The sequence below is a fragment of the Balaenoptera musculus genome, chromosome 9 (genome assembly GCF_009873245.2).
Source record: "Balaenoptera musculus isolate JJ_BM4_2016_0621 chromosome 9, mBalMus1.pri.v3, whole genome shotgun sequence".
Classification (NCBI taxonomy): Eukaryota; Metazoa; Chordata; class Mammalia; order Artiodactyla; family Balaenopteridae; genus Balaenoptera; species Balaenoptera musculus.
In genome coordinates, this window is record NC_045793.1 from 59983115 (window position 1) to 59996273 (window position 13159).

Genomic DNA, 13159 nt, shown 5'->3' on the forward strand with positions numbered 1-13159 from the left:
CCCGGATAGCGTGGGCTGGGGCCAGCCCAGACTCGACCTTGTTTACAAGTGAGAGCCTGTCTCAATGTCACGCATTCCAAGCCAGAAGCTATTTCCAAGAATCTGGGCTCGGAGATGTCATTGGTCCTTGCTCGGTGCGGGGCTTTTACAGTAGCTAATCAGCTGCGTCCGAAAGTATGGGCTTCTCTGCCATTGGACAGCGAAAAGAATAAACAGCCTAGAGTTCTTACAGCGTTTTCTCCGTCGGTGAATAGCGCAAGTCGGGAACTGGAAGTTCCTTTTGCTGGGACTTGAGGAGCAGCCCAAAGTACGTTTACTTTTTCTTGTGGCGATAAAAAGCCATCAATTTGTTTCCTTCCGGTAATACATTCCCTCCATTAGGCTTAACTCTTTTAATTAAAAACAAGATTTAAAAGGGAGTAATTTGTCAGTTTGACTCTTTTTTTTTCTCCAGAGAATTTGCTCACTCTGTCCTCCTGTATGAAATATCCTTTATCCAAATCTTTGCTTAAGACATTATTTTATACCAGTAAATGTCCAGCACAAACTATGTGCTGCAAGATATCTTTGCTGATGCCTCTCCCTGCTCTTTCTTCCAAATATGGCTTTTGTCACTTATGACATTATTGTAGCTATTTATGTTCTTGTTTTGTCCCTTTCTGAACCCTCTCCCCTGAAAGAGATCAGGTTTGGGACCATGTCTGATGCATCTTTCTGATTCCTACTCTGCTTTGTTGCTACTCAAGCTTAGACAGTTGTGGAAACATGGGGAAAGTTCCAAATTGCATCTCCACTTGGAGATAGGTTTTGATACCACTATGATTTATATCTTTGTATTCTGAATCCTTTTTTACATATGTGCATAGCTCCATGAAACAACAGCAACAACAAAAATGTTCAAGAAGTCAAAAGACTAAATAAAACTCTCTGATGAAGCAATTTAAGGTAAAAAATCCCTTCCTTTTTCTTTAATACATCCTAAGAACAGAAGTAAAAGGAAAGCATTCATTTGCTTTTCTTACCCTGTGTGTGGGATCTGGAATAGGCAAAAATATAGATTACAAAGAATTCTACTCTTTAATCTGCAGAGGAAAGGCAATGGAAATGATGCATTATAAGCAGGTTTAATTTAGGAAAGCCCCATTGATCACTTGACCTGACTTCCCCCGCAGTACTCCCATATGTGTGGTGGGGTGATTAAAGATCAGGTGAAGTCATATGATGTTCATAGAGATGGCTAAGGGCTAAATGTGAACCAAGGTCACCAAACTTTTGTGTGCATGTCATCACATCCAGCAATATTTACCAGGTTATTCTCACAGTACATTACATTCTTCTCTGTCATTTGTCTATGACAGGAACTGTTGTTTTGAATGGCAACAGTTATGGTAACTAGGCTGGGATAGACAGGTCAAGTTGTGTACCCAGTTGGCTAAGGTGCTATGTATTACCGTGATTAGAATGTGACCTGGAAAGAGAGTTGCATTTCTATTCTCAGGCTGACCTCAGAACTTGGAGGTGATCCAGTTGCTATAAAAGTAAAGGAAAGGGAATTATTTAGGAGCAATGGGTATGGACAAATCTGCACATTCATTTGAGTAAAGGGTAGAGATTCAAGAGTGCAAGTCACACTTTTGCCAAAGGACTGGGCATGTCCAATGGAACAAAATGCATCAAGACCCTAAAGAGAAGCCCATTCAACTTTTCCACCTCTAGGAGCATATTCCAAGGAAGCAATTAAAAATATACATAACAGGAACTTCAGAAACCATGATGGAAAGATGAACAGATTTGACTACAGAATATTTAAAGTTAAAAAAATGAACAGCATACTTGGAGAAAATATTTTCAAAGTATATAACAGACAAATGATTTTTTAAGAAATGGCTATTTCAACACAGAACAAAATAGACATGATCTGTTCCCTCATGGAGATTTTAGACTTGTGGGGGAAACAGGCATTACAAAAGCAAATGGACAATGAGGGTTATGAAGAAAATTCATATGAAGAATATAATTGGCTGTAACTACCTTAGATTTGTGGGCAAGGAAGGTCTCTCTGAGAAAGTAACAATTATAAGAGATGGAGCATCTGCCATTGGGGCATGAGAAGGGACTACTGGTGAAAGCATGTTGGTGAAGAGATTGAGGAAAGCAAGGCCTAAATCAGTATTTGGTCTCAGATGTTTCTTATAACTGGTGCTTTTAGAGGAGGCTAGGTATCAGGAGTTGGACTGGATGCGTTGGGGGCCGCAAAACCATTTTCTCTCAAGTATCTCAGACTAATAATAGTGGGTGATAGAAAACAATGGTCAATTTTTTTTTTAATTTATGGGACTTTTATTTAATCCCCAGAGCAAAAAAATTACAATCAATGCACTAGAAAACAGTTCATAAAAGAGATTTGATCAGTGTGTCAAGTTGGTGGGGACGTTAGCAGTGCTCAGGCGTGTTTGGAGGAGGCGCTGTGTTGGAGGTCAGGGAATGCTTTCTCTCAGGGCTGGCTTTTGAGACAACCTTAGAAGGATGAGGAAGTTTTTGGCAAATTACTGGTAGACAGTGTGGAAGGATGTCTAAGCCAGAGAAAAAGAACAGATGTACAAGCTAGGGATATAGTAGAGAAATAATGACTAGTTTACCAAAGTGGGGAGGAAATGCAAGATTGGGTTATATCATGAAAGCCTTAAATGCTGGTATGAGGACTTTGCTATTCCTGGAGTAGGCAACATGGAACTGTTGAAGTCTTTTAGGCAACAAGCAATGTGCTCCCTGCACAAATTTGTCAGCAGCTAAACAATTCAATGCAAGTAAACTTCACTGACCATCTATTATGTACCAGGCACTATGATAGGTGCTGGGGACGTAAAAATGAGAATGGCATAGTTCCTTTCTTCAAGGATTAGAGAAAGACATGTAAATACAGTAAGTCCCCTACATACGAACAAGTACCGTTCTAAGAGCACGTTCCTAAGTCCAATTTGTTGGTAAGTCCAAAAAAGTTAGCCTAGGTACCCAACTAACACAATCGTCTATATAGTATTGTACTGTAATAGGTTTATAATACTTTTCACACAAATAACATAAACAAACAAACACAAAAAATAAAACAGTTTCAATCTTACAGTACAGTACCTTGAAAAGTACAGTAGTACAGTACAGCAGCTGGCACACAGGGGCTGCCATCGCGTGAACAGGCAAGAAGAGTTACTGACTGGAGGAGGGAGAGGACGTGGGAGATGGTAGAGCTGAAGGATTGTCAGCAATAGGAGACGGAGGGCAAGCTGCGATTTCACTCATGCCTGGCGTGATTGGACATGCAAACGCACATTTGCATCTTTGAAAGTTTGCAACTTGAAGGTTCATATGTAGGGGACTTACTGAATCTAAAGAAAAAATAGCCTGTTGCATATAAAGTATGTGTTGGAGTTGGGGGAAGAGCAAGCAGTCAGCAAAGATTTTCCTAGAAGAGGTGACACATCTGAGTTATAAAGGTAAAATAGAAGTTCACAGGTAAAGAGGAAAGATATTGGGGCAATGGAGAAAGGAAATGAGAAGGGCCATTTTGTTGGTAAAATCTCTAGGCTCTGTCAAATCTGAGAAGGAAGAATGAAAAAAAGTTCTCTGATGTTCTAAGCCTGTGCTACTGGGAGGGGATGATTTCAACAATAGAAGCAAGAAGTCAGAAGGGTCAGGAGGAAAGGATAGGTTGACTGAGGAGAAGGGAACACAAATGATGAATTTGGGAACACTTTGAGTTAACGAGAAACCACTGGGGAAACAGCCGCGGCTGTAATTACTGGCGAAGGGAAGATGAGAACTCAAAGGCTATTAAGCCACTGCAGAGAAGTGAAGGTAGGTGAGTAAGAGCCTCTCCCCACTTTCTTTACACAAGGCTCCCCTCTACTATTAGCCTACAGCCATGTCTCACTTTTTTCTGTGCACAATATTTCCTTCTGGAGCAGTCCTTGGTTTCATTCTTGGCCTCCCTACACTTATCAAGGTCAAAATCCCTCCCTTCACTAAAGCAACACCGAAGCAAAAGCATTCTTCTTCTTCTTTTTTTTTTTCATCTGTAGCTCCAGTGTTATCAGAAAAAAAGCAAGTGAATCCTGAAGCTAACACATCTTGACTTTACACGGGAAAACAAGAAGAATTTTGCCTCAGCTCCAAATACAGGCTTAGAGTTCATTTCCCCCCAGAAAATTCTCAGTTGTGTTTAATGTTTGCATTTACAAAAAAATAAGAGAAGGTGAGCAAAGGAAATAAAAATTTAACTAAAGAGAAAAACAAACATGTGGAAACATTCTGAGACTAATGAATGAGTAGGAAAATAAAAAGTAATAGATGAGACATCATTGTTCTACCATCAGGCTGGCAAATAACAGAAAATGCTGATAACATCTGATGTTGGCAAGTCCTGGGGAACTGAACGCTCTCCTGTGCTATTTGTGGAAGTGTAAAATTGGCAATATTTTTTGGAAGGCAATTGGCAGAATCTATAAAAATTTTAAGGCGAGTTACCTCTGTTTCAGCCATTCCACTTCTAGAAACTTATCCTACAGTTTTACTAACAGAAAGCATAAAGATTAATGTATGAGATTGTTCATTGCAGTTTACCTGTAAGAACAAAAATTTGAAAACAAATCAACTTGTCTACTCATGGGGGAATGGATAAATAAATAACACCCATGAACTAAAATACTTGCTGTTAGTTGCAAGGTGTGCAGTTAGCTGACAGCATTCAGCTGCAGCACCTCTGGGATCCACATAGTATAGGAATCAATGCCACACTTTTCCCCTGTAAGCCCCTGTGATGGATAAGCACCTAGGGCTGGCCATTTCTCCTCAATATGGGACTTTGCTAATGGGAATCCTTTGCTCTGAGGACCTCTCAGGATTGGCCGAGGTTTTGTCAGACTTGCATCATGGTCTGAGTCTGTCCCTGCTCAGTTCTGCTTCCCATGTCCCCTTTTCTTTCACAAGTGTCATATATGCACCACAATCTAAAAACTTTCCCTACCCAGTACTGCTTCCTCCCCCTTAGCCTTTCACAGGCTACCCATTAGCCAGCCCAGCTGGGGGTGCTGGAGCAAACATTTCCCATTAGAAGAGTCCTAGAGATAGAATAATTTCTCTGGTCCTTGAGTGTATAACTGGGATTTACATACTTGGCAGTTGGCATCTGGAATAATTCCACAGTAAGTCCTTGGCCTATGGGGTTAGAACTATGAAAGTGGGGGAAAGCCAAGTATAAGCTTCTGAAACAAGTACGAAACAACATGGTATCCTGGTGGGAGTGACAGAGATTACTTCCATTCTTATAAATATCTTAAGGGTGGTGGTTCCATCATATCTCCACTGAACTCATCTGTGGAAACTGGATGGTTCTTTGAGAATGGTTATGGACTACTGTAAACCAATGGAGTAGCATCCCTGATGGAAACTGCTGTGCTGGATGTGGTACTTTTTCTAGAGCAGATTAATATGGTCCCAGGTACACGTTATATAGTCACAGATTTGGTGAGTGTATGTTTTTGTTTCTACAAAAACAAACAGACAAAAAAACCCAAAACCTCTTGCACTCTTGTCCCAGAGGACCTATACTGACATTGTCTATATATTGGAAAATTGTTCTCTATATTTTGCTAATTGTAAAAAGCATGTCTCAGGCTAATACGTATACAGTATGGTCCAATTTTTATTTAAGAAAGAAAGAAAAAATAATAAAAACTGAATATTTGAATATGGCTTCTTATATGCATGTAAAGGGTCTGGGAAGGAATAACACCAAACAGTCATGGTATTGGGGGTGTGTGGAAGGAGAAACTCTCACTTCTTCCTTTATACTCCATATTATGTTCTCCACGATGCATGGCTTTGTGCTTTATACACTAAAGTGATAGTTCTTGGCCAGATGAACAGTGTATAAAATGACACCACTCTGGGAAAGAATGTTCCCTGTCACTTGTTAGCCCTTACATTTTTCTTCTCCTATGGGATTTGGGGATGAAGCAAAAGTGGATTGAAGCAGCTAGGAACTAGACCACTGCCATTTCTAACTATGCTACTGCCAATTCCAGTGGTCCTGTGTGACTGTGTTTTGCCTGAGTGCAACAAGTTGGGAGGGTAAGGTGGAGAGGGCATTTATAGAAATAAATGCTGTGCAGTGGGTAGTGATGCTCGGCCCTGAGTATATTGGTCTACTACAACTGAACTGAAAGGTAGAACTGGGGCTCTGGAAAGCAGTATAATCCTAGGCAACTTCAAAAGTCACGTGGATGAATTATCTAACTCTCTGTCCTCATAGTTCCTTGAATTCTTTAATCCCGGTGACCTTGACACCTACTCTATTTCTGTTACTTATTCCCATGGCCACTTCACATATCTGATTTTTGGTCAGGACTACCTTGCCTCTGAAAACAGGAATGCCCCTGATCCCAACCCACTGTCTCCTCTTTTTCCATTTGGCTTATTCCCTTGCTCTCTCTAATCCTGTCATGGCATTCATGAAGATCTTCAGGTTTTCACCTTCCCTTTTGCTAACAGTATGTCATTCATCTTCTGTTTTCCATTTCTTCCCTATCCACCCTAGATGCCCTGCATCATTACTTGATTCATTCTCACCTTTATCCCTTTCTTGTTCTTCTGCTGCTTCTGTCTTACTATCTCTTAACTGAAGAAAAGGCATCTTTATTTTATCTGTGAGATTTTCCCCCCTGTCTACCACACCATAGCACTGTAGGAGTTAGTAAGCCCCCAGGCCTTCCCTAAGTCTTGTGTTCCAGGTTATATCCTACTCCCTGAGGCTGTCATAACACATCTCAGTGCAGGAGTGAACCATGACCATCTGGTTCCACGTGGTTAGGCTAAATGAGTCCCTGGACTCTGTGTTGTACTGTTGGACCTCAGAGTCTACCTGCACCAGTTCTGCCATGCCTCAAGTCGTGATTTAACTCAGGTACCACCTGACATCTCTTCCCCTCAGTTCATCCATCTTGGCCTAGTTTCTTCTCCAGATTGTTTTTTTTTGTACCTCCCCGTATGACCTAGTCTGTCACGCTCTTTGCCCTTCTTCCAAATACTTCCATTTTGCCTTCTAGAACTCAGCATTTGTCTACAAACTTCCTATGTCACCTATTTCTTCTCTAAATATTTTTATTTTCTTGCCACAACCTGAGGACATCATGTCTCGTGCAACCTCTTAAGTGTAGGTGGCTTTTTTCCTTAACTCAAAGTCTATTGAAGGTGAGATGAGTGTCCTCCTCTTTCCACACCTTGTTTGTTACCTCTCTGCATTCAAAACATTACTCCTCTACTCTCCTTTAAAATCACAGGACCTTTGAAGGCAAGGCATAGGATAATACCACCTACTACTTTTTTATCACTGCCTTTTATGGAGTACATGGCTACTTCCTTGCCAGTGTGATTCCTGTTATCGTTCTTGTTGATTTCAACACTACTGTGAGTGATCCATTTATCCTTTTACCCCTGAATTCATCAGTCTCTTCGCCTTATCAGTATCTATCTATATCCCACCTCAGCTACCCATTCCCATGAATACACCCTAGAACTTATCCTCACAAGTCATACTACCACATGTAAAATATCAAAAACTCCCTGTATACCACTTCCCATACTCCTAGAGTGTTTGACTCAGCCATCTTCTCATGAACATTCCCTCAGACTCACTGAGACTCCAGTTTTGCCTTCCTTCCTTCCTCTTACGTCATCTCTCCTCCTCTTATCCAGTATGTAGTCCATGGTCCAACACCATAATTATACACTTGGGAAAGCTCTTCTCTCTCTCTCTCTCTGTCTCACTAGGTGAACCAACCCTAGTTAAGCCATTTTAAATATATAGAGTGGGTACAAATTTCAGTCCACAAATGCCAAACATGCAAGTGTTGAAATTTTCTTTTCTCTAAGTCAGCTTAATGTCAATTACAAGGCGGTCTGGGGTTTTTTTTTTTAATTTTTATTGGAGTATGGTTGCTTTACAATGTTATGTTAGCCTCCACTGCACAACAAAATGAATCAGCCTTACACATACAGATATCCCCTCCCTTTTGGACTTCCCTCCCATTTAGGTTACCACAGTGCATTAGGTAGAGTTCCCTGTGCTATACAGTGTGTTCCCATCAGTTGTCTATTTTATACATAGTATCAGTAAGTCTGTTTGGTTAATGGGAGATTTTACCATTCTTTCCCCCAGGGCTGCATCTATGTTCTCAGGAGCTCATATAGGCTGAGGTCTCAGGGCAGGTGGAGATCTAGTGCCTGGTGTCATCTAACCATGCTAGCTTCCAGTGAGATGTTTCTCATTATATCTGGTTCTAGATTGTTGGTTCATGTAAACTGCTACAATATCATCCCTCATTCCCATCTAAAAGACCTATTTGGGTCTGTTTCTCTCTCTCTCTCTTTCTCTCTCTCTCTCTCTCTGGCCTGTCTTTGCTCTTGGCTACATGGGCAACATTTTATCCTGCTGTTCCTGAAACATACTGGACCCTAGTCTCATACCCCATCTACCTCAGTGCCCCTTTGCTGTGACTGTACAATTTGGGGCTACAGGAAACTCTAGAAGGCTGATTCTTGCCTGGCTGCCTAATATTCCATGCAGCCATTTCTACTCCTGCTATGTTCCTAGGGTCTTGGTGCAGAAAATGAGTTTCAAAGGCCCAGGCCTTGAAGGGATCTAGAGCATAGTGAATATGCAATAAATCACATCAAGGTTCCCACTATTACCTCTCAAACTAGAAGAGATTCTCTGGTTTGGGGAGTACCGAAGAAAATAAAAGTTGAAGGAAACTTGACAACAGCTCAAGTGAACCTTAAGAAAGAGTTAGTAGATGGATCATAGAAACCACACATAGGTTTTTAGGAGAAAAGAAAACATATATCTCAGTTTCTCGGATCTCCCAAACTTGTATTAAGTATTTTTGGCTTCTTCTTTGAGTCATGGTTGAGCTGTCCAAATGAGGGAGGGGGTCATGGGATAATAAGAAATGTAGGTGGAAAATGTAGATGGTTAATATTTTGAATATTATATGCACAAACATATACATAAACATATGTATAAAGAAAATAGTCCAGAAGGTCCATAATGGTTATTTTTGGGTGGTAAAATTATCAGTATTTATGTTTACTTTTTTTGTCCTTTTCCAAATGTTAAACAATGAAACATGTGTTACTTCTTAATTATAAATGTTATTTCAAAAGTTGAAATAAAAACATATGTAGCAAAAGAACAGGCAGAAGAATTTGGCAGAGATCTGTTAAAATAGGCTTTTGACGAAATTGGAAGGCAGGATCAGGACAGGGAATTGGGTTAATCGCTCTCCTGCCTTCTACTAACCCCTTGGGCATACCAAGAGCCTTGGAGACTCCACACCTGAGAAGCCCGAATTCAGCTCTTTCTCTCCCTTATCCTTCCTGCCCTTTGTCACCTGTAGACTGATATTGAGCTACTGTCAGCTGAAACTTTGCTTCTGGTTCTGTGACTTGTTTCTTTTCTCTGATTGCTGATCATTGCCTAAATTTCCTGAGATTATCACCAAACAGGATATTTCTTTTCCCCTCCCCCTCCCCCTAACAAAGTCCAAATAGAAAGAAATCTCTTACTTGGAAAACTCCAAGTTTTGCCAAGGTCCAGCCTCAGTTTGTGTAGCACTGACTGGCTGCCTTAGACAACCTTTTAGTGGTGTTCCAGATAATAAAAGGACACAATCAGGCATCAGGTCATCTGGAAGACAAATTTTAGAGGTCACTTCCTTTTGTCATTTCTTTGCTTATCCCAGTGTAGAGGATGGTCAACACTGTATAAACACCCCACTGGATATCCATTTAAAAATGGGAAAATTTTGTCATTTACACAGTAATTCCTTACTACCTGATTAATTCAGTCAATTCATGTGTACTGGCCTATTAGTATACGCAATGCATTAGTACAGCATTGCAATGCTATGTGCTTAGCAGTAAAAAGACATACCCAGATGTTATACTAAAGTTTCCTGTTTGTTTGAAAATACCAACTTAAGCAAGTACATATTGTGCAAGTAGTCCCTCCCTCTCCAACTGTAGCTGACACCACCAATTATAGATCATAACATTCTTTCCTATTTGGTCTGGTTTGCCCTCAGGATTCTTTCCAACACAGCACTCCGGAGATGAGAGAAGCAGTGAATCAGGTTTGAGAGATACAACCCCTTGTTATTCCTGGGCTAGGGATCCAAACGGCCTCCATGTTTCAGCCTCCCTGCCTCTACCCTTCCCTTTCCATTTGGAAGAACTGTCCTTTAGTTAGACTGTCAAAGACAAATATGAAAAGCATTCGTTTAATCCAGCACTTTCACTTGCAGAGGAAACACTGAGGCAGAGGGGACATTAAGTCACCTAAGTCACATAGATAGTAGGAAATATGAGTTTTCTAAATCTCAGTTTAAACGGAAATCTTTGCCATGCTATTCTGGGGCTTGGCAATTTTAAGATTTTTTTCACATGAGCCTTTCTGACCTTTTAGAACTAAGAATGCCTGTTTGCCCTCTTGGTCCAAACCAGACAACTGTGTGAAACTGAATTTGAGGGAAAAAAAAACCCCAAAACATGCTGGAAGCTCAACAGCTTGTTTCTTCAAGGACACTGATTTTTTTTCTGGTGTCCTCTTATATGTAGGGTATAGGTTAGACTTTGCCAGAGCGGAAATTAGACCACGTTTAGCTTTAACAGTAATCACACAGACACATACTCCTTTCCCCTTCAGTCCTTCCCTTTTGAAAATAAGCTTGAGGATTTGACAATGCTGAGTTTGAGCAACCTAGTTATGTTATGTTCTTGGTTGGTAAAGGGCCTCGCTGTGTTTCAGTAGTCAGTGCTGAATCCAAAAAGGACACTTTGCTCTTTCTTTCACCCCTTCCACGGTAGGGTTCTCCCACCTCTGCTTTCAACAGATGGGCACCTCAAAATGTACTGTGTATTGGAGCAACGGGATCATTTTCCTTTGCTAGGGCATGAATTCATAAATTCATTTCTTGTTTAAAAATAAAGTTACTCTGCCATGCACAGTTTTCATCAACATTGTGTTTGGAGGAAAACACCTAGCCCATCCTATAGAAGCTAAGCCGATGCTGGGCCTCTTGCTGGCAGGCTAACTGGGTGAAAGGTCGGTCCCACACTCACAGCCTGAGCTGCCCGCGCCTGGCAGTGAAGTCAACAAAGGAAGTTTAGTAGGTGAAGGGTCACCGCTGTGGAGCTGCAGTCACTTTCCATGCGTCATCCTCAGGCATCTAGTTTCTGTTCAGGGAAATAAAGCTCAGTAGGGAAAAGGTCACACAGACCGAGGCGGCTCTATAATAACCCACTCCTGCTGTGATGCTGTGTCCAAGGCAAGAGGCCAAGTGGTCAGGCCTCCTGGCCTTTAGGAATTCTGCTGCTCAAGTGGAAAAAGAGAGATTGTAAAGTGCTTTAAAGACCATCCTGTACCAAATGTGGCAAACTGATACACAACCTATTGACTGGCTAATTCATATTATGTAAAATAACTTTATAAGAAGAGATTCTTTTAAAAAGTATACTGCAATAAAGGAACTTATAGGTTTTCTTATTAGCTGCTCTAGACCAGAGCAATGGGTCCTGAGCCTGGCCACACATTAAAATCACCCGGAGAGCTTTTACAAATGACTGATGCTTGGTACCAGTTGAATCAGAATCTCTAGCTGGGGTACCCAGACATCTTAATTTTTATAGAGTATATCTAATGTGCAGCATTGCTTTAGAATCTTAAAAACATGGCCATTTGAAATGACTCCAGATAAGGAGAGAAGTTCTCCACGTTCTAGAACAGTGCTTTTTAGATTGTGGGTCATGACCAATCAGTGGGTCATGAAATCAGTTTAGTGGGTCATAACCAGCATTAAAATGAAATCGATTAAAGAAAAAAAGCATGCTTGTGATAAGAGAAATGGTGGGGGATGAAACTTTTGTTTCAGATCTATCTGGGTCGTGATATAAGAAGACCAGTATTCTAGAGTCTAGGAATAAAAGCTTTGCTGCCTTGAGCCTCCACAGAATTGTTCTGATTCGAAGAGGTTGTTGGCTTTTTAAATAGTTTTGTTGATTCCACAGGATATTGTGGCTGTGAGTTGGGAAGCCTGCCATGATATTATTTTGAAAAGTGCTGTGCAGTGTTCCTCCCACATGGTTCCCAGAGTTAGTTCAGTATGAGCATTTCCTCTTGAAACATTACAAATGTAAAGGGAGGTCATGACCAAGATCTCAAGGTGAATTAATGAGAAATTCGAGTGAGAAAGAAATCGGTTGCTTACCAGTCTGGATGGAACCTTGCCAGTGTGAGCTCCACTCTAAGAAAACTAATCTGGCTAAGACACAGCCATGATAGTCCTTCTGACCCGTGGTATTATGGGGTGGTCACAGGCTGTCACTGACCATGTCTAGAATCTGCCAAATGGTAGGATTCATACTCTGAGAGGAAGGAGTGTCTCCACTGGAGATGATAAGTAACACAATAGAGGACTGTTAAGTTGCTATTAGAGAGCAAACCCAGAAATTGTATGGAGAAAATAGGAATAGTGATGAGGGGTTCGTTCCAGTTTTGGGGCCTCTTTTTCCCTGTTAATGTCCTTTTTTCTTCTTTCTGATTTTTCTTTTGAGTTTCTTTTAAATGAGTGCTTCTGGTTATGCTACTTCCTTGTCTGCTAGTGGACACTATGTTTCAGGATGGTAGCAGTTAGAGAATCTATACCCTACATCAATTTGAAAGGAAGTGGGAGGCCACAGTGTTACTAGATGCATACATGAAATCTCTGAATGTCTGAGGTGTCCACTTTTTATCTTGATATTTTGACACGATATTTAAGGAAACTCTTACTTTTCTTCTGCTTCTGTATTGAGGAGGAAGAATTAATGTAATATACTCTGTCCTTCAGAGAAACCTAAGTGTTTGATTCACTAGTTTCAATATTTTGATTTATGAAAGAATTGCTGAAAACCAATGACTAGTAGTGTTTGCCCTTCTTTCTTAAGAAAAGAAGATTTGCTATGTTCCTGCAACCAAAGGAATAATTAAAGCTAATTCCTCCATGGACCTTGGAAAAATTGGCAACAAATAATGGATTTGTCCATCAAAAAATGTTTAAAGCAAACA